Consider the following 21,661-nt stretch of genomic DNA (forward strand, 5'->3'; position numbering starts at 1 on the left):
TTCCGTTTGATCGGCGGGGAAGCTGAGGCGCTTCCCTGTTGGGTGACCTGTCCAGGACTGCCCAGCTGGGCAGCAGAGGGGCCCCTACGTGCCCGGTGAGTGTTCTCGGGCTTTGACTCCACAGGGCAGGGGAGAGAGTGGCGGAGTAGGCCTTGCTGTATCCCACCCCTTCGCCTGGAGAGGAGGTTGCTGTGGCTGAGGCCCAGCTTAGTTCATGTTCCCACTCTTGACCGGCTGGATGGGACGTGGAGCAAGTGGTGTTGCCTCTCCGGGCGTCAGTGTGGTGGGTGAGGGCAGCCTTGCAGAAGGCCGCTGGTCCCCACACGTGCTGTGAATGCAGTACCCTGCATACAGTGGGTGCTGGAGACTACAGTGGTGTGGGCTACGGTTCAAGACACGTGGACAAAATGGCCCTTTGTTTTTGTTGTTGTTGTTGTTTTTAATTTAATGTAATTTTTTTTTTTTTAAGATTTATTTATTTATTTATTTATTTGACAGAGAGATCACAAGCAGGCAGAGAGGCAGGCAGAGAGAGAGGAGGAAGCAGGCTCCCCTAGAGAGCAGAGAGCCCGATGCGGGGCTCGATCCCAGGACTCTGAGATCGTGACCCGAGCCGAAGGCAGCGGCTTAACCCACTGAGCCACCCAGGCGCCCCTAATTTAATGTAATTTTTAAAAAGATTTTATTTATGTATTTGACAGAGAGAGAGACGGCGAGAGAAGGAGCACAGGGAGGGGGAGCAAGAGAGGGAGAAGCAGGCTTCCTGCCTAGCAGGGAGCCTGAGGTGGGGCTCGATCCCAGGACCTTGGGATCATGACCTGAGCAGAAGGCAGATGTTTAAGAGCTCCTGAACCTTGCCTCTATCATGAGGATCCCGTGGACACTTGGATGGACTGGATGAGTACAGCAAAGTGCAGGGAACATTCTCCCATTCTTCTCTGCTTCCATTTCACATAATCTCCACGTTAGCTTGTCTTTCCAGTTCTTTCTAGGCAAAAACTTTCTTTTCCGTGTTAGGTCCAAATGAGGAAATTAAAGAGCAAAACCCAAACAATACAACAAGAGAAGCAACTCCCCGGGCTTTGAGAATTCAAAGCTTCAGAGGCAATGGTACTAATGCAACCAAAATGGTTCATTTCCTGTTTGACTTTATTTTCAATACACTCCAAACCCATCTTCTGCCTCTCCCTCTGGCTCTTCTGCAGGTACCCCCACGTTTGCCCCTTTCCCCTGAGGGCCTCTCCATGGAGTAGTCTAGGAGTGACAGGTCGAAAGGGTGTTGTGGGAGACACCTGGACAGGTGTACGCAGTCTGCAGTGAGAGGCAGGTGAAGGGCGGGTGGGTGGGCATCCCTGGAGGGATCCCCTGCCGCCCCCACCCGTGGCCTGCAGCATTTGACATTCAGCAGGCTGCATGCCGTCTTTGGTATGCCGTTTGGTCCCTGGACTTAATGAGTTCTGCAGGGACACTCCGCTGTAGCTAAAGATCATTTACCTGAATTGCTTTTTAATTTCTGCCGGGGGAAGCTGCCCCTGGCGTGGTATAATTACATTATAATTTACAGCAATCCCAAATCTATAAATTCAGCCATACTATGGGGGGAAGGGACGGGAGCTATGTGGGGGCTGGAGGAGAGTGGAGCCCCCCCATCATTAAATTAACCTCCATCTCAGTGTAGTTTTCAGTCACTGGACAAGCGGGAAGAGGCAGAGAGGGACACCTCTCACCCAGGAGATGCTGACATTTGCTTTAACACCAAGGAGGGTTTGGATGTGAGCTGGCTTCTGGGAGAGGGCTTGTTCAGAACTTAAATTCCTTCCAATCTGCTGGCTCATAGCAGTTTTGCTGTGGGACTTGGGGAGCACACAGAAGTGGGTGGGCTGGGGACGGCAACGTGACCCCTGGCATTGGGAGGCAGGGTACAGAATGCTTTGCCAATTTTCTTACCAGAAGACCTCCCTTCACCTACCCCACCTCACACCCCCCACCACTGTGTGCCCTGGAGAGGAGACACAGGCCCCAGAACGGGGCCTACCTAGGGAAAGTCTGGGAGCTTAGAGTACATGGAAGCCGAGCCCCACGGGACTTTCACAGGCAGGGAGGAACAGGGCCATTCCGGTGGTGATGGCTAAGAGGGACCTTCCTCCCTAGACCCACCTTGTCAGGACCCATTGTCTGCCCCCATGTGAGGATTTACACACACAGTGGCCCTTTGCTTTCCATGGTGCTATAGAATTCTCCCCATTCCTATGAATACCACATGTAGATGAAAACATCTATATTTTCTGGGTGCAAGGCAATTAATTAACTGATGGAATTCTGGGGTGAATTAACTTTATAATAATAAAGAAAAATGGGTTTTTCTGTTTTATATAGGCTATAGAAATCCAAATGTTCATGTCTTTGGTGATTTATATTGGGATGACTTTTTAAAAATATATATACATATATTATATATATATTACAGTGGGAGGCCATAGTGTAGCAAGACCAGTAGTAGGACTTGGGTTCAGAGAGGTTAACTCACTTACCCCAAGTCACACAGCTGGTGGGAGAAGGTAAGGCATGTGAATAAGGACAGCGAGACACTGGAGTTTCCTGTCAGGCCATCGTATGGGAGAAGTGACTACTGGGCCAGAAGCGGGGAGGAGCAGAGGAGAGAGAAATGATTTGTCTTTTTCTGGAGCCCAGAGGCAGGGCAATGGGGGCAGTGGGTAAACATGAATCTGGACTGTTATCTTCTCCCTCAAAGGTGGCTCTTTGGGGGACATAGCTCTCCACCACATGCCCCTTTCTGGTGCTTCCTACCATCCTCAGAGCCTCTTGCATCCCCGCCTGGTAAGTCTCTTCCATTAGCCAGGGCTCAGCCAGACAGAGGGTGGGCTGTGTTCTGTCCAGTTGGCCTCACCCTGGCTGGGCCAAGAGACATTTGGGTAACCAGGCGGAGGATCCCAGGGACATCTCCTTCCTCTATCTGCTGGTTCACAGACATCCCCACACGAGCCTCAGCAGCTCAGAGCCTTGCCTTCCAGCTGTGGCCCGGCAGGGTCCGGCAAGGGACAGGATGCGGGGGGTGAGAACCCTATGGGCCTTCGGGCCTTCACTGTGGGACATGACAGGAGGCGGCTGCCTTTGTTATGACAGAGCTGAGCCTTGGGCTGAGGCCAGGCTCTGTCCAGGGACAGCTGCGGGGCTCGGAGCCAGCCCGGCAGGGTGGGGTGGGGCGGGATGGGAGGGAGAGCTGTGGCTGACGAGCACCTGCACGCCCCCAGCTAAGCCAACTCAGCTTGTCTGGGCGAGAGGGACAGAGGAGGGCAGAGGGAAACCATGCGTGTGGTTGAAGCAGTGCCCTTGCCTGCCCTTCCTCGACTGGTGTGCATTGGGGCTGGCTTGGCATGGAGGTCGGGTGAGCACCTGCTGGTCTCAGGTCATGTTTATTTCTGCTTCCTGCCTCATGAGTTCTTGAGCCAGAGTTTTCACTCCTAACTCCTGCTGGTTCCACACCCAGAGTTGTCACGCACAGGCCTCTGAAGGCAGGCAGACTCCTCTGTTACTTCTTGGCTGAGTGTGGGAGGCTGGGGGAGCAACGGGTGTTTTCACACAGAGGTGTCTGTGAACTGGACTTGTGAGAGCGGGTCTGCCTCCCCGTGGGGCCCCCCTTGAGGTGTGCAAGGGTAGATTTGGGCTGTTGGGGTTTTTTGTCTTATGTAGAGACTTTTAGCCTTTAACCCCCTGCAAAAGATGGGAATCCCCTGTGTTCCCATTTTAGAAGTTAGGGGCCTAAGACCCAGAGAGAGCAGTTGCCCTGGCTCACACAGGTGGGAGTGGTGGGGAGGGACCCAGGTCCCTCGATTTTCGAAGGCTGGAGCCTCAGGCCTCCACCACACGTCACCGAGGAGAGTGATTTGAGAATCAGGCAGATGAGTGTCTCTGTAATTACTGTCCCCAGTGATAACTTTTGGATCCCATTCCAGATGAACCCAGGCAGCGTTCCCCAGTTTCTTCTGTCCTCCCTTCAAATGCTTGGCATGTTCTTCACTAGGATTTCCCTTCAGTCTACATCTCCCAGTACTTCAGTCTCCTGAGCCATGAGCTCCCAGGACAAGCTGGGCTCCTGCCATCTTGCTTTCTCATCGTGAGTCCATGAGAGACCATTATGTCCCTGGCACCTAGAACGGCACCTGCCTCTGTACATGTCAAATGGTTGTTGAGGGAATCAGTGATCACATGAGTGCTCTGGGTGCTCATCTGGAGCCGGCCCAGAAACGCAAACCTGTGGCAGACTTGTCCTGGCCCCAACTGCCGCCATCTTTCAAGATGGAGTGGCCCAAAGGAAGTTTTTGCTGATACATCTTGCTAGGTAGTGTGAACCCAGCTCACGTGAGCCAAGTCGCTGCTCACATCCACTAGGATGTCCACTGTCAAAGAAACACAAACTGTAGCAAGGATTGGTAAGGGTGTGGAAATGGGAGACCTCGTGCCCCACAGGCAGGAATGCACGATGGAGCTGCCACCTCGGGAAACGGTATGGCAGCGCCTCCAAAAATTCAACATGGAATAACCATAGGATCCTGCAATCCCACTTTTGGTATTTACCCACAAGAATGGAAAGCAGCAGCTTGAAGAGATATTTGCACACCTGTGTTCACAGCAGCATTATTCCCAGCAGCCAAAAGTTAGAAGCAACCCAAGCGTCCACTGATGGATGAATAGAGAAGCAAAATGTGGTGTAGACACACAATGGTGTATTATTCATCCTTAAAAAGGAAGGAAATTCTGACACCTGGCACCGCGTGAATGGACCTTGAGGACATTATGCTACGTGAAGTAAGCCAGTCACAAAAAGACAAATACTGTGTGATTGTGCTCATAGGAGGTACCCAGAGTAGTCAAACTCAGAGACAGGAAGTGGAATGGTGGTGGCCGGGGGGCTGAGGGAGGGGGCACTGGGGAGTTATTGCCCGATGGGGACAGACTTTCATTTGAGGAAGGTGAGAAGGTTCTGGAGATGGACAGTGGGGGTGGGGGATGACTGTACCACAATGTCAGTGTGTTGACTGCCACTGAACTACATGCTTAAACATAGTTAAAATGGCAAATTCCATGTTGTGTAAATTTGAACACAATTTTCAGAATTCAGTAATCTTTTTAAAAAGTCAGGGGGGAGCAGGTCCAAAGACCTTAGGACTTTTCAAGCTGGGAAGGACCTTGAGGGTCTGGTCCAACCACCCCCTTGTTTCATAGAGAGGTGAGCCCTCCGGGACGTGGCCCTGGGCTTCTCTGAGGAAGGCTTCGCTTGATCTCAAGGGCCCTGTTCCCTGGGACAACCACCTTGAGGACAGCTTCGTGTCTGAACCCCTTGTCCCTGGGGCTCCACACGTTGGGGCTTTCAACCCCAGAGAGACACTGAGGGCAGGACCTGCAGAAAATATGTTGGTTTGAGAAATTCAAATCTGATTTTTTTTTTCCCCTCTGTGAAAAGAATGAAAATCCAGCATAAGCCTATTACGGGCGGGCTGAGGTTATTTTGGGAAGCAGCAATTAAAGGTTTTATACTTTTCCGCTCCCTTTTGCCCTTGTAGCTCGTACAGGTCTATGAAGCTATTAAACCTTCACCCAGCCCACAGCCCAGAGGAGTCTGCCCTGCCCCATTTCTCCTCCAGTTCCATGCCTTGGGAAAGAAAAGAAAGTTAAATTCATATTAATTACAGCCAAATCCGCTCAGTAAGCACTTGCTGAATATGCTCAGAGATGAAGTTTAAAGCTCTCCTCCAAACAAAATGGTAAAATGAAAGGAATAATTTATTTGGTCAGACACTGTAATTTGCCACGTTATTCCACTTCTCTTGTTGCTAAAATGGATTCTCTGCTGAGGCTATGGCTTCTACCTCCTAAAAAATTATTGTCCATGGTCACTCTTCCTTCCCCAGCCTCCCCGCAAATGTCTGCCTCACCCCCTAGGTCGAGGCTGGGCCCAGAGCTCTCAGGGGAGGCATGCAGCCTGCCGTCCTGTACACACGCACACACACACACACCTACCTCACATGTGCACCATCACCCACACTTACACACAAATGCACACATGGACAGTCACGCACACACCCACTGACACACTTACCATAGTCACACACACCATCGCATACACTCACACCCACAGAGTGGCCCACCATAGTGACACCATCCCTCATCCCCACATCTCTCACACATGGTCACATGCACTTAGACACACTTGCACACACATACTGACTGTCACAGAGACCTGCCCGTGCGCACATGCACTCGTACTCACAGCCACACACGTGCATGTCTCTGGAGACCAGAACACTTCAAAGCAGATTGGTAAAGTGTCAGTAGATGGTCTCTTTCTCTGTGTTTTACAGAGTGGACACTTGTGGGAATCTGAGTGTATTTCTGACCCAGTTTGTGTCTTTATGAGGCCAGTATACTCAAAGGTGGTTTCATGCTCAGGACCACAGACCCAGCAGTTGGACAGAGCTGGGGTTGAGCCTCAGTCCAGCCACTTACCAGCTTGGTGGCCTACAGCAGGAAGAATGAGCCCCAGCCTAAATGGGGCTAACAGAGCGTTGCCCCCATGGTGCATATGAGGAGGAAACCAGACAGCACACAGTACCTATTTTCCAGGAGCCTCTTATCTGCCTTGACCAATATCACCAAATTAGCCCATCCCCCAAATGCTGGAGGTCCCGTCCCTTTGCTGAGGTGCCTCCATGGCTGGGGCTGTGCGCCAGGCTGAGGGTGGAGAACATGCCCCCTGCAGGGGTGGGTGTTATGTGAGGGAGTTGTGTGGGTTGGAGATCCTATAAGCTTGCCAGGATCCTTCCCTTTGGGGTCTTCTTCCTGGGGGCTTGAGGTATGGGGCCGAGTTTCCATGAGCCCCCTTGAGTAAGCACTGTGCTGGGTGTCCAGATGGAAGGGGGCTTGGCAGATGATGGGTGTGTGACTTAGGGAAGTTGCGAGGGTGTGTGCGTGTGTGTGTGTGCGCGCGCCTGTGTGCACACACAGTTGCTTACAGGAGGTAGCTTTTGAGCAGAAATGCTTTGGATGACAATAAAGGCAGATTTGGAGGTCAGTGTTTGCTGTTACCTGGTGGAAGTCTGATGGTGATGGGTTGTGGTGACCTTTCCAGCTGGCCCCCAGACCCTGGGCAAGTCAGAAGCCCGTCTCCATCCTCAGTCAGAGTACTCGCCATCCTGGAGGGCAGGCGTCAGGTGAGACCACGGTGTGGCCACATGTCGTGTCCCTCCTTATTGCTGTTTGTTTTAGCGGCTTAACCCCCTCTGCCCTCGAGGTCCCCCCTGCCCTCTGCTCATGTGCTGTGCCTGAGCCCCCAGAAGCCCTCAGCCCTTGGGTGCTGGTTAAGCCGGGAGAAGGCTGGGCTCTACCAGGCAGCGGGTGTGTACAGCTGAGCGTGTGCACAAGTTTGGGCTTGTGCGCCCATGCATACAAAGACACACACATGCATACGTGGCACCTGCCAGGCCCCACCCCCAACTGTAAGAAGAAGGACAGCATAGTAGTGGTGCACGGGTCCCCACGTGGTGGTCCCGGAAGCCCAGCACGGACCTAGGAACCCATTTCAACCAAGGTAGCCAGCAGAGCTCAGGACAGACTGGGACCGTGGGCTTGTCTTCTGGGGCTCCCGAAGGACAGCCCGGTGCCCCATGCCATAGAGGGGGCATGCGGGCAGTGGGGGAGCTCCCCTCTAGGACCTTCCCGACCAGGCTGGCCTATGTCCCCATCGTACTGTCTCTGCATCTCTGGTGGCTGTCAGCCTCCTTTCTCTCGTTCCCACTGCCCTTCCCTGACGGCTGCAATCATGTCACTCTGCTTGTTTGTCTGTCTGTACCTCTTTTCCTGTCACCCTGCCTCCCTCTGTCAGTTCCTGGTCTTGTATCTTTCTTTCTCTCCATGGTGCTGTCTCACTCTTTGCCCCCATATCTCTGTCTCTTTTTTCTTCTGTTCTCTTTGTTTCTCTGGGTTCTTTTTCTTCCTGTCTCTCTTCCCCCATTCTCTGTGTCTGCACACTGAGGTCCATCCTGGCAGGCAGTGGGCCCCCGTCTCCATACCTGAGCCTCCCTCTGCCGGGCCTCTGGAGCAGACTCCCAAGTTTCCCAGAGGCCTTCAGTCTGGGCCCCTGGGAGTTGTTCCGATTGGGCCGTTGACTGGTGGTCCTCCGAGGAAGACCCTCATGATGTAGCGACTTCTGCGGCATGGGGTCTGGTGTCCAGGGTGGCCACAGGGCCTGCCAGGATGCCGACCTAGACCAGAGGAGCACCGGGGTTTTCTGGGGAGAACAGCTGTGTGCATCACAAGTCAGATGGGCTCACACCCAAAGTGGAAAGGCTTGGCTCAGAGTCCTTTTATTCCTTTTTTTTTTTTTTTTTGGTTGGGGAGATGTTGAGCAGAATATTAGTTTCCATGCTGAGAGCATCTTCAGCATGCACCCATGAGCATCAAACCTGGGAAAACTGCTTATGTATATTGTCTCCGATTGTCACAGCCCCTGTGACATTGTCATTGTCCCATTCCAGAGTGACAGCGAAAGGGTTGGAAAGGGAGGTGGTGCATGGTCTGGCAGCTGGGAGTACAGACTTGAATCCCACTCAGAAGCTTGTTACATCCGTGAATTTCTCCCAGCCAGCGTCTGCATTTGTATGCGGGGTTCCCTGTGATTCCTACCTGACAGGGCTGCTGTGGGATTAAATGAAGTCATGCTCATAAATTTCCTGCTTATAGCGAGAGGAAGGAAATGGAAAGACCGTGAAGATTAGTGCCCCAAGTCAGCCTGTGAAGTGTCCTGTGAGACGGGCTTGTGCTGGGCTGCACCTGCCATAGCACCCAGGAGATTTACCATATACAGAAACCACAGTGAGTTCTTGGTCGGTTCTCTCAACAAGCCGTAAGAAATCAGGGACTCAGGGTGCTCTTTGCTTTGTGATGGGGAATCAGCATGCATCGGTGAGGTCTCAGCCCATACCCACCTAGTCAAGGGTGGAATGACTAGTCCCACAGGGTCCTGCAGGCTCCAAGGTGTGGTCTGCTGCACGTGGCTGATGGAGCCGTGTGCCGGGGCAGTGAGCTCTGTGAGCACTGGGAAGGCAAACCCCAGAAGCCTTCTTCGGCAGGGCACTAGGGACAGACAGCTGCGTCCAGGCAGAAACTTGGCTCTCTGGGGATGGCTTCTGTGTCTGCCCCTGCAGGGGCACATTCTGGTTCTAGCCCGGTTGGAACAGCTCTTGGACCCCAGGGATGCCACCCTCACCCTTGGGATGCACCTGGCTCTTGACTCAGCTGGGGGTGTATGTTTAGGCAGTTGGAAAGTAAAGGACTTTCTGAAGGGAGCCAGAGCCAAGCTGGAGGGCAGTCTTGCCCTCCCCAGCTGTGTGACTTGGGCCGGGGACGTCCCTGAGTCCCTGGCTGCTGCACCCTGGTGGGGACAAGTGGGCTGTGTGTGGTAGCAGAAGACCAGGAGGAGGCGTCCTCCACAGGGTGGCATCTGACAGGTTAAAGGCTCCTGAAGCTCAGTGTCTTAACCCTCTAGAAAGGCGGGGATAGCTGGCAAAGGCTCTCCTCCCCGAGGCATGGTGATGTGCTAGTGTGTACTCAGGAACCAGGTCCCAGGAGAGGCCACCTCTGTTGTACCCTTGCTGTGTGACCTTGAGCAAGTCACCGTCCTTCTATGAGACCTGTGTCCCTGTCTGCAGAACCAGAGAGTCAGGCTGCCTCTGCAGGGCTGTCTTGGGGATCGATGGGAAGCCTCACCCCCCACCCCGCCTTGGATGAGCAGGTCCCCTTATGTGTGCTACTCCCCTTGGAGCTTCTGCTGAGACATCAAGCAGCTGCCTCCCACCACACAGGTTACCTCCCCTTGCCCCACTGGCTGCCCCCAGGGAGCTCAGGACATCCCAGCCACCCTCCCACCCCGGCCCCAGGCTAGGAGGATCCTCCCGCTCCCCAAACCTCCCCACGGCAGTTAGGACACATGCGGGCCATTTAGGGACACTCAGCATTTGAATTTAAGATTCTCTCAGCAGAATCCACAAACCAAGGTTTAAAATTCAGCTGGAAGCCAATCCCCAGGCCTTCCAAAGGCATGTCAGTACTGTTCTTAAAACTCAGGAGTAACACATAGAGAGTCTGTAGTTGGCTTGGCGGGCTCAGCTGAAGTCAACAGTGTGTTGGCCGGTTTCAAAGTGACCCATGAATGCTGCTGCACAGCCTGGGGATGTTTGCGCCCCCACCGTCACCCCCCATCATGCCCGATCCTCTGCCTCATGTACAACCACGTTTTAAAATGTAGATTTCATTATTACTCAGGTATGCTGAGGCCAACAGATGGGAAACAATGGTCACTCAAGAGATAGTTTGTTACTGGAAGAGGAAGGGGTACGCCACACCGTATGGGGCACGCCAGTCATCCAGCAGGCAGGGGTGAGGGGAGAACATGGGCAGGAGCCTTGATTGTGGCTTTTGGGAAAAGGAACGGGTGAGGCGAGGTAAGCATGATTAGGATGGGCTAGTCTGAAGAATTTCAGCAGGCTCTGGGGTGTAGGGCTCTCTCTCCCCGACTCTGGTACCAGACCCTGGGGTTGATCAGGGAAGAGGAATAAGCCAGATAGAGGACGGGTGGAGTCTGGGCTCTGCATTGGTTGGTTTGCGTAGGAAAGGTACTCCCCCGCTAGTCCTTTGCTATCTTTAAGCATTGACTAACCCTTAAAAAAAAGAAGAAGAAAAGAATTGACCGGCTCTAGAAGGCCCTTTCTCTGCCTTGTCCTGCTTTCCAGGGCTGGGAGATCACGTGTAAGCAAGGAGTTTACTGTGCTCTCCTCATATGGGTCTTTCTGTAACTCTGCACCCCAGGTTTTCTTGGTTAATCCTGAACCGGTTTCCATGTCGGTTTTCACTGGTCACCTGTGTGCTTGAGTGCTATCATGATCAGGCTGATGTTTTAGAACAAACGTTCTAATTCCAGTGGAGTGGTTGTGGGTTTTGATCACCTGCACCAATGAGACACAAATCTCTTGGAAGAGGGGAAGGTGGCGGCCGGGATTCCAGAGTGGTGCGGCTGAAAATCATGGTCTTTCAGCTGTAGGTGGCTATGGCAGAGTGAAAGGGTCCCGCCTGGAGTCAGAATTGGAAGGCCAGGTTCTGGGGGTAGTTGTGACAGTCTCCCCATCAGTAATGGGAGTGATGCTCCCAGCCACACAGAGGAAATCAAGAATTGTGCCTGGTGTGTGGTGGCTCCAGTGTGCCTCGTCAGCGAGTGTCGGCATGTCCCGGGTGTGGACACACCCCCTCCTCCTGGCAGCCCTGAGGCCTCCCTGGTCAGCAGCAGCCAGACCCTGGGCTGCTCCACAAAGCACATTCCCCTTTCAAGTGTCTTGTCCATTTGATCAGCTCCCTGCCTCTGATAGGAGAGCTGGCACTGTACCCATTGCTTAGACAAAGAAGATGATGCAGGGAAAGAAGGCAGGATCTTGCAGAGCTGCCTGGGAGCTGACTGACCCCGGCCCCAGGAGGCTGCAGCGGGAGCTGGTTAGATGTCATCTTCAAGAGACGTTGACTCGGGAATTGTTGCAATCCTCAGATGCTATTTTGAGTAGGCCTGCCTGCTGGGCCTCCCCACTGTCGACCCCAAGAGCTGTCAACCAACGCCTCCCTCCCCTAGCTAGGCAGGCTCCAGGCTGTCTTGGCTTTCCGTGTACTGGGGCTCTGTACGCACCTTATCCTGGCTGGTCTTTGGAAAAGACAAGCAAATATAACTGCATAAAATGTATATATGTTTTAAGCACACAAAAAAGGTGTAATCGATATCCATACAGCTTATCCATACATTTTTAAAAGATTTTATTTAATTATTTGATAGAGAGAGAGAGAGAGAGAGAGGGAGACCACGAGCTGGGGTAGGAGCAGAGGGAGAAGCAGACTCCCCACTGAGCAAGGATTCCAAAAGAGGGGCTCCATCCCAGGACCCTGGGATCATGACCTGAACCAAAGGCAGATGCTTAACAGACTAAGCCACCCAGGTGCCCCTTACTCATACATTTTTTTTGGCCTTGTTTCTGAAATGTGGTGTATCAAGTGGGAGCTGGTCTGCCCTGAGTGCAGACAGTAGGAATATAGATCGCACAGAACTCAAAAACGCACATCGGATTGTCTAAAAGTCAGGTATGTTGTAGTATTGCCATGTTCTGGCGGTTGGTAACAGTGTTGGGAGATCAAGCAGTCCCCTTTGGGGGGTGGGGGGCCAAGAGCACATCACAGGCCTCCCCCTAGTCTCATGATCATTTTAGACCCTGATCTGTCCCCTCCTCGCCCCTGCTCCCCCCCAGAGAACGTTTGTTGTGTTTATCATCCTCAGACGCCTTTTCACATTTTCACCACATATGTGCATCTCCACCTACAGTGTTTTAAAAATTCAGACCTTATTTTGCTGTGTGTATAGATGTATTTTTCCTTGCATATACTATCATTTTTTTGAGATGTATCTGTGTCGCTGCCATAAGCTGTGATCAGCTTGTGAAAGGCTCGGTGTACTCCACAACGAATGAGTGTATTCCACAGCCCGTTTATCTCCTTCTCTATTGAGGCCATTAAAATTGTTTACAGTTTTTTATTAGTGCAAACATTGTTGCTACAGATGGAGCATGTCTCCTCGTGCACACACATATACAAGTTCTTTGGGCAGGGGCGAGCGTTATGAAATCAATTTTATGGGTAACACACAGCATTTGGAAAGGTGAGATAGAAAATATCACCGTGCATGGGCGCCTGGGTGGCTCAGTGGGTTAAGCCTCTGCCTTCCGCTCAGGTCATGGTCTCAGGGTCCTGGGATAGAGGCCTGAGTCGGGGCTCTCTGTTCAGCGGGGAGCTGTCTGCCTCTCTGCCTACTTGTGATCTCTCTTTCTGTGTCAGAAAAATAAATAAAATCTTTAAAAAAGAAAATATCACCGAGCATTGCAGGTGATCAAGGTAAAGCTGCTCGTGTGTCCGCGTCCGCGTGCTCGTGTGTCCGCGTGCTCGTGCACGACCCCACTGCTGTGTCGGATGCCCCTGCGTCACAGTGGGATGGTTTGTAGCTACAGGGTAGCTACAGGAATAAAACTGTGGCTTGTGCGGTTTCTATGTTTTCAGCTTTGTTAGATACTGCCAACTTGCTCTCCAAAGTGTCTGGACAAACTTACCCCCTCTTTTCAAACACTGATTTGTATTATTAGACTTAAATTTGGGGGGCATTCTAATGAGCAAGAACAATCTTATTTTAATTTGCACCTTCTCGTTTGTATACTGGACATCTTGGATTTTTCTCTCGTGGTTGGCCTGTTTATTTCCTTTGCTCCACTTTCTACTGAGTGTCTGCTTTCTTCCTAAAAAAGTTTTTTTCAAATATACTAATCATTGGTTGTTTAGATGTGTTAATAAATAATTTCTCCCTGTCTTCATTTAGCCATGATCTTTCTTTATGGTATGGCTTAGGGGGACAGAAGTTGTACATTGTAACGTAATCAATTGCATCATTCTTTTCGTTTATGGTATGCATCTGTATCTTGTTTAAGAATGTCTTCCCTACCTTGAGGTCATAAAGATGTTCTCCTGTATTTTCTTCTAAAAATTCGAAAACTGCACATTTATGAATAGTTCTTTAATGTAACTGGAGTTGTCTTTGACATGATGTTGAGATCGAATTTTGTTGTATTGGTCTATGTGGATGAACATTGTCCTGGTAGCAATTGCTTTTCTTTTAAATGATTTTTTAACTGCAAAGACTGTAACATGTTGGTTTCTCTTTATTCATGTAGGGTTGTGGCTGGCTCCTCAGCTCTGATCCCCTGGCCTGTGGACTTCCCTATATGCTTGCACACTGTCTTAACTGCTATAGCTTCTTATTAAGGGTAATGCCTCATAGGGCAAATCCCTCTTATGTTCCTTTTTCAAAACATCTTGGTTCTTATCTGGCCTTTGCTTTACCATGAAAATTTTCAGATAAACTTTTTTACCCGAAATCCCTGTTGGAATTTTGATTGGACTTGATTTGATTAATTTGGGGAAGATTGCCATCTTTATCCTGTTGAATTTTCCCCATCTGTGATCATGATCTTTTCTTAATGCTTCCTTTATGTCTTTTAATTGAGTTTTATAATTTATATCATAAAGATTTTACACATTTTCTGTTGTTTACTCTATCTTCCCTACAGTTCTGTTGCTGTTGTAAATGGTAGTATATATCTAAAAATGACAGTTTTGGGGTGCCTGGGTGGCTCAGTCCTGAAGTGTCTGCCTTCGGCTTAGGTCATGATCCCAGGGTCCTGGGTTCGAGCCCCACATTGGGCTCCCTGCTCTCCAGCAAGCCTGCTTCTCCCTCTCCCACTCCCCCTGTTTGTGTTCCCTCTCTCACTGTCTCTCTGTCAAATAAATAAATAAAATATTTCAAATAAAATAAAATAAAAATGACAGTTTCTCATTCTTGACTGCAGGTTTCATCAGTCTCAATGATATTTTATTAAATGTATCCATCTAGATTTTATAGCTATTTTATATAATCACATCCTTTACAAATTATGAAAGTTTTTTCTCTTTCCAAATCTTGCATCTTTATTTTCCCTTTTGTGTCTTGCTGTTGGGTTGTCTGGACCAGCACTATCCAATGGAAATACGATGTGAGCCTCCCGTGTGATGTAAACACCTCTGGCGGCCATGATTCAAAAAGTAAAAAGAAATGGGTGGGATTAATTTCAAATATTATATTTTAGTTGACCGAGTATATCGAAGTAGTATTGTGTCAACACGCAATCAATGGTAAAGACGGTTGAGATGGTTAATATTCTTGCTTCCTCCAGTCTTCAGAACTCGGTGTGTATCTTACACTTTGAGCACCCCTCAGTTTAGCCCAGCCACTTTCCGAGGGCTGAGTGGTTATCACGCCGGACTACACAGAGTTAGAACTCTCCATTCAGTTTTGAACAGAAGTTCAGCGAGTCAGCCTCCTTTTCATGTTCCTGACTTGAAAGGAAATAATCCTGAAGTCTTACCAGAAGAATCAGGTTTAATGGTGTTTGGGAGATTTCCTGTAACAGGTTTAAAATTCCTTTTCATTCCTATTTTCTCAGGGGCCTTCGTTGTGAATTTTATCAATGCTTTTTTGCAAGTAAAGAGATAAAAAATTTCTTCCTTATGCTCTTATTGGGATGGATTTTATATTAGCACATTTCTCTTATCTTTAACATCGTTGATTCTGGGGATAAACCTGAGTTTACGTTGTTGGATGCAATTGGTAATATTTTCGTGGACCCAGGTGTCCATGTTCGCCAGTGAGTTCAGCCTATAAATGTAGTTTCCTTCTGTCCCTGTTTAGTTGAAGTAAGTATCCACCAAATTAGCTTCATAACATATGTTAAGCAATACTCTCAAATATTCAAATATTTGTACACGTTAAGGATTATCTTGAAATATGTGTATATGTTTACATGTGTGTCTGTGTTCACATTTGTATATGTCCATATGTTAAGGATCATCTTCAGATTCTTGTGTGTATTAAGAATTATCCAATCCTTGAAGGTTTGGAAAAATCCAAACGATGAAACAGCCTCAGCCTGGGTTTGTTTGTTACAGCTGGATTTTTTTCTTTCCAGCTACTAATTTGGTTTGTTTAATGGTTAGAGGTATTTCCAATTTTCGACTTCTTTTTGAGCTTTCATTAAATCAATCAGTTTCTGTCTCCTTCAGAATATGTCTGTTTCCTCTGTTATCACGTGTATTGGCAGTGCATGTACTTAGGGCCCTTTCTTTATTCCTGATGATGTTTATTTCTGCCTTCTCCCTGTTTTGATGGGCCTTAACAGAGGTTAGGTGGCTTTCTTAGTCTTTCCGGTTGCTTGATTCCTTCTTGTTTCTTTGTTTCCTTTCTCGGAGATTTCTCGCCTTGTCCTGCCTCCTTACTTCCCCCCCGTCCTGCCTCCTTACTCTTCGTGAAGGTATGTGTCTGTGTTACTGTCCCAGTTCCATGAGTCGGGCACTCAATGATGGAGTCTCACCTTTCCACTTTTCTCCTGTCCCCAGCCTCAACATACATCTGGGTCCTGCTTCCTGTACGTGCCAAGGGTCCTGATATGTAGCACTTTTATTATTTTTAAAATCTTAGTTTCTCATCAGTTTTGGAAAATCTTTCACTATCTTTTCAAGTTGTGCTTTTCCCCCTCATCTCCATTCTCTTCCTTCTGGAACTTTCTCTATGCAACTGTCTCAACTACCCTCCATGTCTTCTTCAACTCTTTTTATATTACCCATCTTTTCCATCTTTGTGTTACGCATTCACTCATCTCTTAAGCTGACTTTGATGTTCTTTGTGGTATCTGCTGACTCTTGCTCATGTGTGTATGTGTGTGTGTGTCTGTGTATATTTTGTAATTTTGGATTGTGACTAGAGGTGTATCTGTAGGAAACCAGTGTGGTCAGAATTGAGGCTCTCTCCCTCCATGATGGTTTTCTTTATGACTCTGCCAGGTTCCTCAGGTATAACACAGGTGTGGGAATGGGTTCATATTCTTTTCATTGTATGGATGTTCCTGAACCCTGTAGAGACTATAAACTTAAACCCTCCCCCAGTGAGAAGGCAGGCAGGTGGTTACAAACACAGGAAGGGATTTCTAGAAATCCTTCACCCACTTCCTAGGCAGAAGTGTAAGTGCCCAGACATTCTTGTCTGGTCCCTGTCCTGGTGGACTTTGAAGGGTGTCCATCCTCTTCCCAAAGCTTAGCCCTCCAGTGGTCTTAACTGTACATGGGGGGGGGGTCTCAGTTCCCACTTCTCATCCTTTCTGGGCTCCTGGTCTCCCATCCTCTCCCTGCATGGAGCCTTAGAACAGGACCACTGGGTGACCAGGGTGTCACCCATCCCCTTAGCATCGGCTTACCTCCTCCTGCATCGGTCTTCAGATTCTCTCTTGGTTTTCAGCCCCCAGGTGGTCCTTCCTGTCTTGCCAGCTCCTATGCGAACCTAAACAGGTATTCTGTTTATCGAGCCAGGAGAGCTTTTATTCACCTTGTCAAGTCACTATGCTGTTGTTTTTATATGCAAAGTTAAAGGTAGAAAATGAGGTCGATGGGGAAAGAAACCGTATTTTGGGAAAGAGCTATAATTATTATCCACTCCAGGCAAAAGACCCGTGAAGTGGTCGGTTTCCAAGAGAGGAAATCCTTGGCGTCTGCTTGATTCCCAAATCCACTGGCTAAGTCAGTGACTGACTAAGCCTTCTTGGACAGGGACCAAGGTTCCTACACATCACACCGAGGCTTAGTGTTTGGGGTTATGATGGAGTCTGGTGAAGAGTGGGGAGGGCCCATTCCATGTAATTTCAACCTCTTGCCGGCCGTCCTTGCAGCGCCTTGTTCAGACATCCCTGTGGGTCGCTTGACCATTCTGTGAGTGCATCCTCATCTACTAACTAATACCTTGGGGACAGTGATCCCCCAACTGTGAATTCAGGGGCATAAGGTAAACTTAAGTTGGGCATGGTGATTTCTTTTTTTAAAAAAAATTTATTTATTTGACATAGAGAGAGCACAGTTAGGCAGCATGGCAGACAGAAAGAGAGGGAGAGGGAGAAGCAGTCTCCCACCCTGAGCAGGAACCCCTATGTAGGGCTCCATCCCAGGACCCTGGGATCATGACCTGAGCTGAAGGCAGCTGCTTAACCGACTGAGCTGCCCGGGCACCCCAAGGGCATGGTGATTTCTTTCTTTCTTTCTTTCTTTCTTTCTTTCTTTCTTTCTTTCTTTCTTTCTTTTTTTTTTATAAAGATTTTTATTTATTTATTTGATAACAGAGATCACAAGTAGGCAGAGAGGCAGGCAAGGAGAGAGAAGAGAAAGCAGGCCTCCCTGCTGAGCAAAGAGCCCAATGTGGGGCTCGATCCCAGGACCCTGGGATCATGACCTGAGCTGAAGGCAGAGGCTTTAACCCACTGAGCCACCCAGGCGCCCCATGGGCATGGTGATTTCTTGATTATTACTTCCTGACTCTCCTTTCTGTCTTCATTCGTACAAACAGTATTTACTGAGTGTTAGCTGCGCCCGCACGCAGGCGCTGTTCTAGACACTGTTTGAAACGTTTTTTTGTTAACTTTGCTCTGCCAGGGGCTGGGAAGCCAGAGGACAACTGGACTTGCCTCCTGGCCTGTCTGGGATATGCTGGGGAGGAGGGGCTATCCCCAGCCCTTTCTGCAGAGCAGCCCTGGGGAAGTGTGCTAACAAGGGGGGTGGGGGAGTGAGGGGGGTGGGTGGTCTGCGGGGCCCCGGGGGGGGTGCGGAGGGGGTTCGTGACAAATCCCATGAAGAGGGAGTGTGTGTGTCTGATTTCTGGTGGTGATGCTGTGGTGGGGCCTGGGAAAGGTAAATGTGAGCCCCTCATTCTTGCTCTGTTTCACCCTTTTATTTGGCTTTCTGGGATTCATTTATTTCTATCCTTATAAATGGCATAACTTTCATGATTCGAATTTCAGTAGTTACAAAAGTGAAAAAAAAAATCTTCCCAGACCTGTCTTCCAGCCAGCCCACTGGTTTCTCTCCCTGGAGGTAACCCAATGTCGCCGGCTCCTTCCATATCCTCTGGAAGATACTCCAGCTGTATACACGTAAATAAGATATCTCTTTGCGAATATTTATATACGTTTGCATATCTATAAATTTAAACACAGGCCTGCACATATATGTTTTTTAATACAAGTGTCAGCATCTTGCTATTTGGGCTTTTGACAATGCATCTTAGAAATCCGTCCCTATCACGGCTGGAGCGCTTCTTCATTTGTTTTTATGGCCGTTTGGTATTCCATTATACGGATGGATCGTAACTTATTTAACGAGTCCCCCTCTGATGGATATTTAGGTTTCCAATCTTCTGGTATTTTCAAACGAGGCTGCAGGAAATGGTCTTGTGCTTGTGTTACCTTACACATTTGAGATCACACGCGTAGGGCACAGAGTGCCGCTTACGGGGAGCTCTTAGTATCTCCTAGTAGCAGAGGTAATACTGGTCCCGGTTGTGGGCTGCCCGGCATCAGGAGGGCGGGCCTCTGCCTCCTGGGATTCCTGTGGCTGAACCTACAGTTATAGGGATTTTCCTGAGAACCTCCCTCCACAGACGTGCGAGGTAGAGTTTCTGACTGCGTGAATGGAAATACTTACACTTAAGAGAAATTACAGGCAGGAGAAGGCATGGGAAATAGTTTTTTTCACTTCACAGATCGTCTGCAAAGGAATTCCAAGAAGGGTTTTTAATCGTTTTCTACATTCTGTGAGAGCTGCTTCATTAGACTTCAGTGGTCGAGGTGGAAAGGAGGTTGAGGACTCATCTCAACTAATTACCAAATTAAAGATGGTAAAATGACACGAAGGTAACGTGAGTGTCAACTTCAGCAGAAACTTCATTTTTGGCCTAACACCAGACAAGACTTTTTCATTATAAGCGGCTGCCTGTTCCAGAGTCTACCTTTATTAATTTTTCTTTATTTTTATTTTTACTTTATTTTATTTATATTTATTTGTCACACGGAGAGAGAAAGAGAGCACGAGCAGGGGAAGCAGCAGAGTGAGAGGGGGAAGCAGGCTCCCCACTGAGCAGGGGGCCCAACACGGGGCTTGATCCCAGGACCCTGAGATCATGACCTGAGCCGAAGGTAGATGCTTAACAACTGAGCCACCCAGGTGCCCTTATTTATTTATTTGTTTGTTTGTTTGTTTTTAAAGATTGTATTTATTTAGAGAGAAAGAGCTTGAGTTGGGGGAGACCGAGGGAACGGGGAAGAGGGAAAGAGAGAGAGAACCCTAAGCAGACTCCCATCTGAGTATGGAGCCTGATGTGGGGTTCAATCCCATGACCCCAAGATCATGACCCGAGCCAAACCAAGAGTCAGACACTCAAACTACTGAGCCACCAGGTGCCCCTAGAGCACACCTTCAAATGAAGGCCTGGTGTTTGTTCTTACATCCCAGGATACAGTGACACAGAATGATGGTATTTATTGAGCTAGTGTTATGGACCAGCCCGATCCTACCCCAGCATCTTCCTGGGACTCTGTCATTCCATCTCCCAATAGCCCTGTCATCAGCTCCACTTTACAGACACACACCTGTGGCTCTGGGGGTATGTAACTTGCCCAGGGTCTCATGGGCACGATTGACGGCTTCCAGCCATGAGGCTGCACTACAGAGAGCCAGGCCCCTCACCATGGCTCCCCAGGCACACTCATAGACCACGCAGCAGGACCAATCCGAGATGGCAGGTGGCAAGTTTTGACTGGGATCTGTCTGTACTTCTATTGTCTATACTTATCCCTGATCCCTACTGTGTTGTCAATAAACATAATTCCAAACAGGGCATGGGAAGTGCTAGTGAAGGACCTTAGGTCCCCCCCTATTTCATCTTGAAAAGGAAAATGAATTCCGCCCTCTCCCCTTCTCTCCCCCCAAGTTAGGGTCAGCACAGCGAAATGACAGTGCAGCCGTGGTTCAGCAGGTCCCTGGCTCGTGGTGCTAAGGCTTCAGAGAGCTTTGGAGCAGCAAGGAGCCTCCTGGCTCTATGATCCTCCCGTGTGATCTTGAGCGGGGTCTGTTTCCGGCTGTGATGTGTGGTGCAGCCCTATCTGATGCTGCAGAAGAGCCCCGACTCACTCCTGGCAGGGTGTGACTGCCATTTCCCCTGTTTTGAATCAGCAGTAGCATGCTTGTCCTGTCAAGGGCCAGGTAGGAACGATTTTGGTCTTGGCAGGACGTGCCTGTGGTCGCACAGTGGCTCACGTCTGCTGGTGGAGTGTGAGAGCACGTAGATGGCATGTGCACGATCAAACAGGTTTGCACTCCAGTAAAACCCAGGGAGGTGGACTTGGCCCTCCGGCTGGAGTCTGCTAACCCGTGCTCTGATTGACAAATGACAATATACTAAATTTCCTTGAGCGAATCCCGCCCTGCTTGGGTACCATCTCCATTTTCTGTGCTTTTGTGGTGGGTGTGGGGGAGGCGTGGAGAGTTTCTACTCTCCCCGACCCAGAACTTCACTACCAAATGCAGTGGGAGAGCACGGGCTGGAGGATCACCTGAGCTGCCTTTGATTGTGTAGCCTGGAGCAGGCTTTGTTGCTTTGAGCCACACTTTCCCCATCTGTAAAATGGGATGTTTGACTACGATTTCTCAAAGGATCCTCCCAGCTCCAAAATGTTCTGATTTTAGGTAGAAAGGAAATGAGTATTCTCTGCCCTGGAGATTGTGCCTGCAATTTGTCTTTGGTCACCAAATCAAAGTAGATAAGGTAATTTGGTATTATAATTTGTACCTTAAAAGGTATTTATGCCCGGGCCACCTCATCTTAGCAGACTGTGAAACCTGTAGGAGCCCCTTGGGTAGGGACAGCCCTTGATGTCTCCTTGGCCCACATGGTGTTTTTTTTTGTTTGTTTGTTTGTTTTTCATTTGTTTTACTTGTTTGTTTTTTATTGCTTGTTCATTTATTTGTCAGAGAGAGAGCATAAGAAGGGGAGGGACAGAGGGAGAGGGAGAAGCAGGCTCCCCCATTGAGCAGGGCTTCGATCCCAGGACCCCAAAATCATGACCTGAGCCGAGGGCAGATGCTTGACCAACTGAGCCACCCAGAC

The 21,661-nt window shown here is 49.4% G+C and overlaps 1 protein-coding gene across 1 annotated transcript in view; it reads left to right on the plus strand.

Moving 5' to 3' along the window:
• LOC111144403 (GLI family zinc finger 2) overlaps nucleotides 1–21,661 on the plus strand; it is a 180,906-nt gene that overhangs the window by 23,431 nt on the left and 135,814 nt on the right. The gene's annotated exons all lie outside the window — the stretch shown is intronic.

This window comes from Enhydra lutris, unplaced genomic scaffold (genome assembly GCF_002288905.1).
Source record: "Enhydra lutris kenyoni isolate GAN:26980312 unplaced genomic scaffold, ASM228890v2 scaffoldscaffold1, whole genome shotgun sequence".
Taxonomy (NCBI): domain Eukaryota; kingdom Metazoa; phylum Chordata; class Mammalia; order Carnivora; family Mustelidae; genus Enhydra; species Enhydra lutris.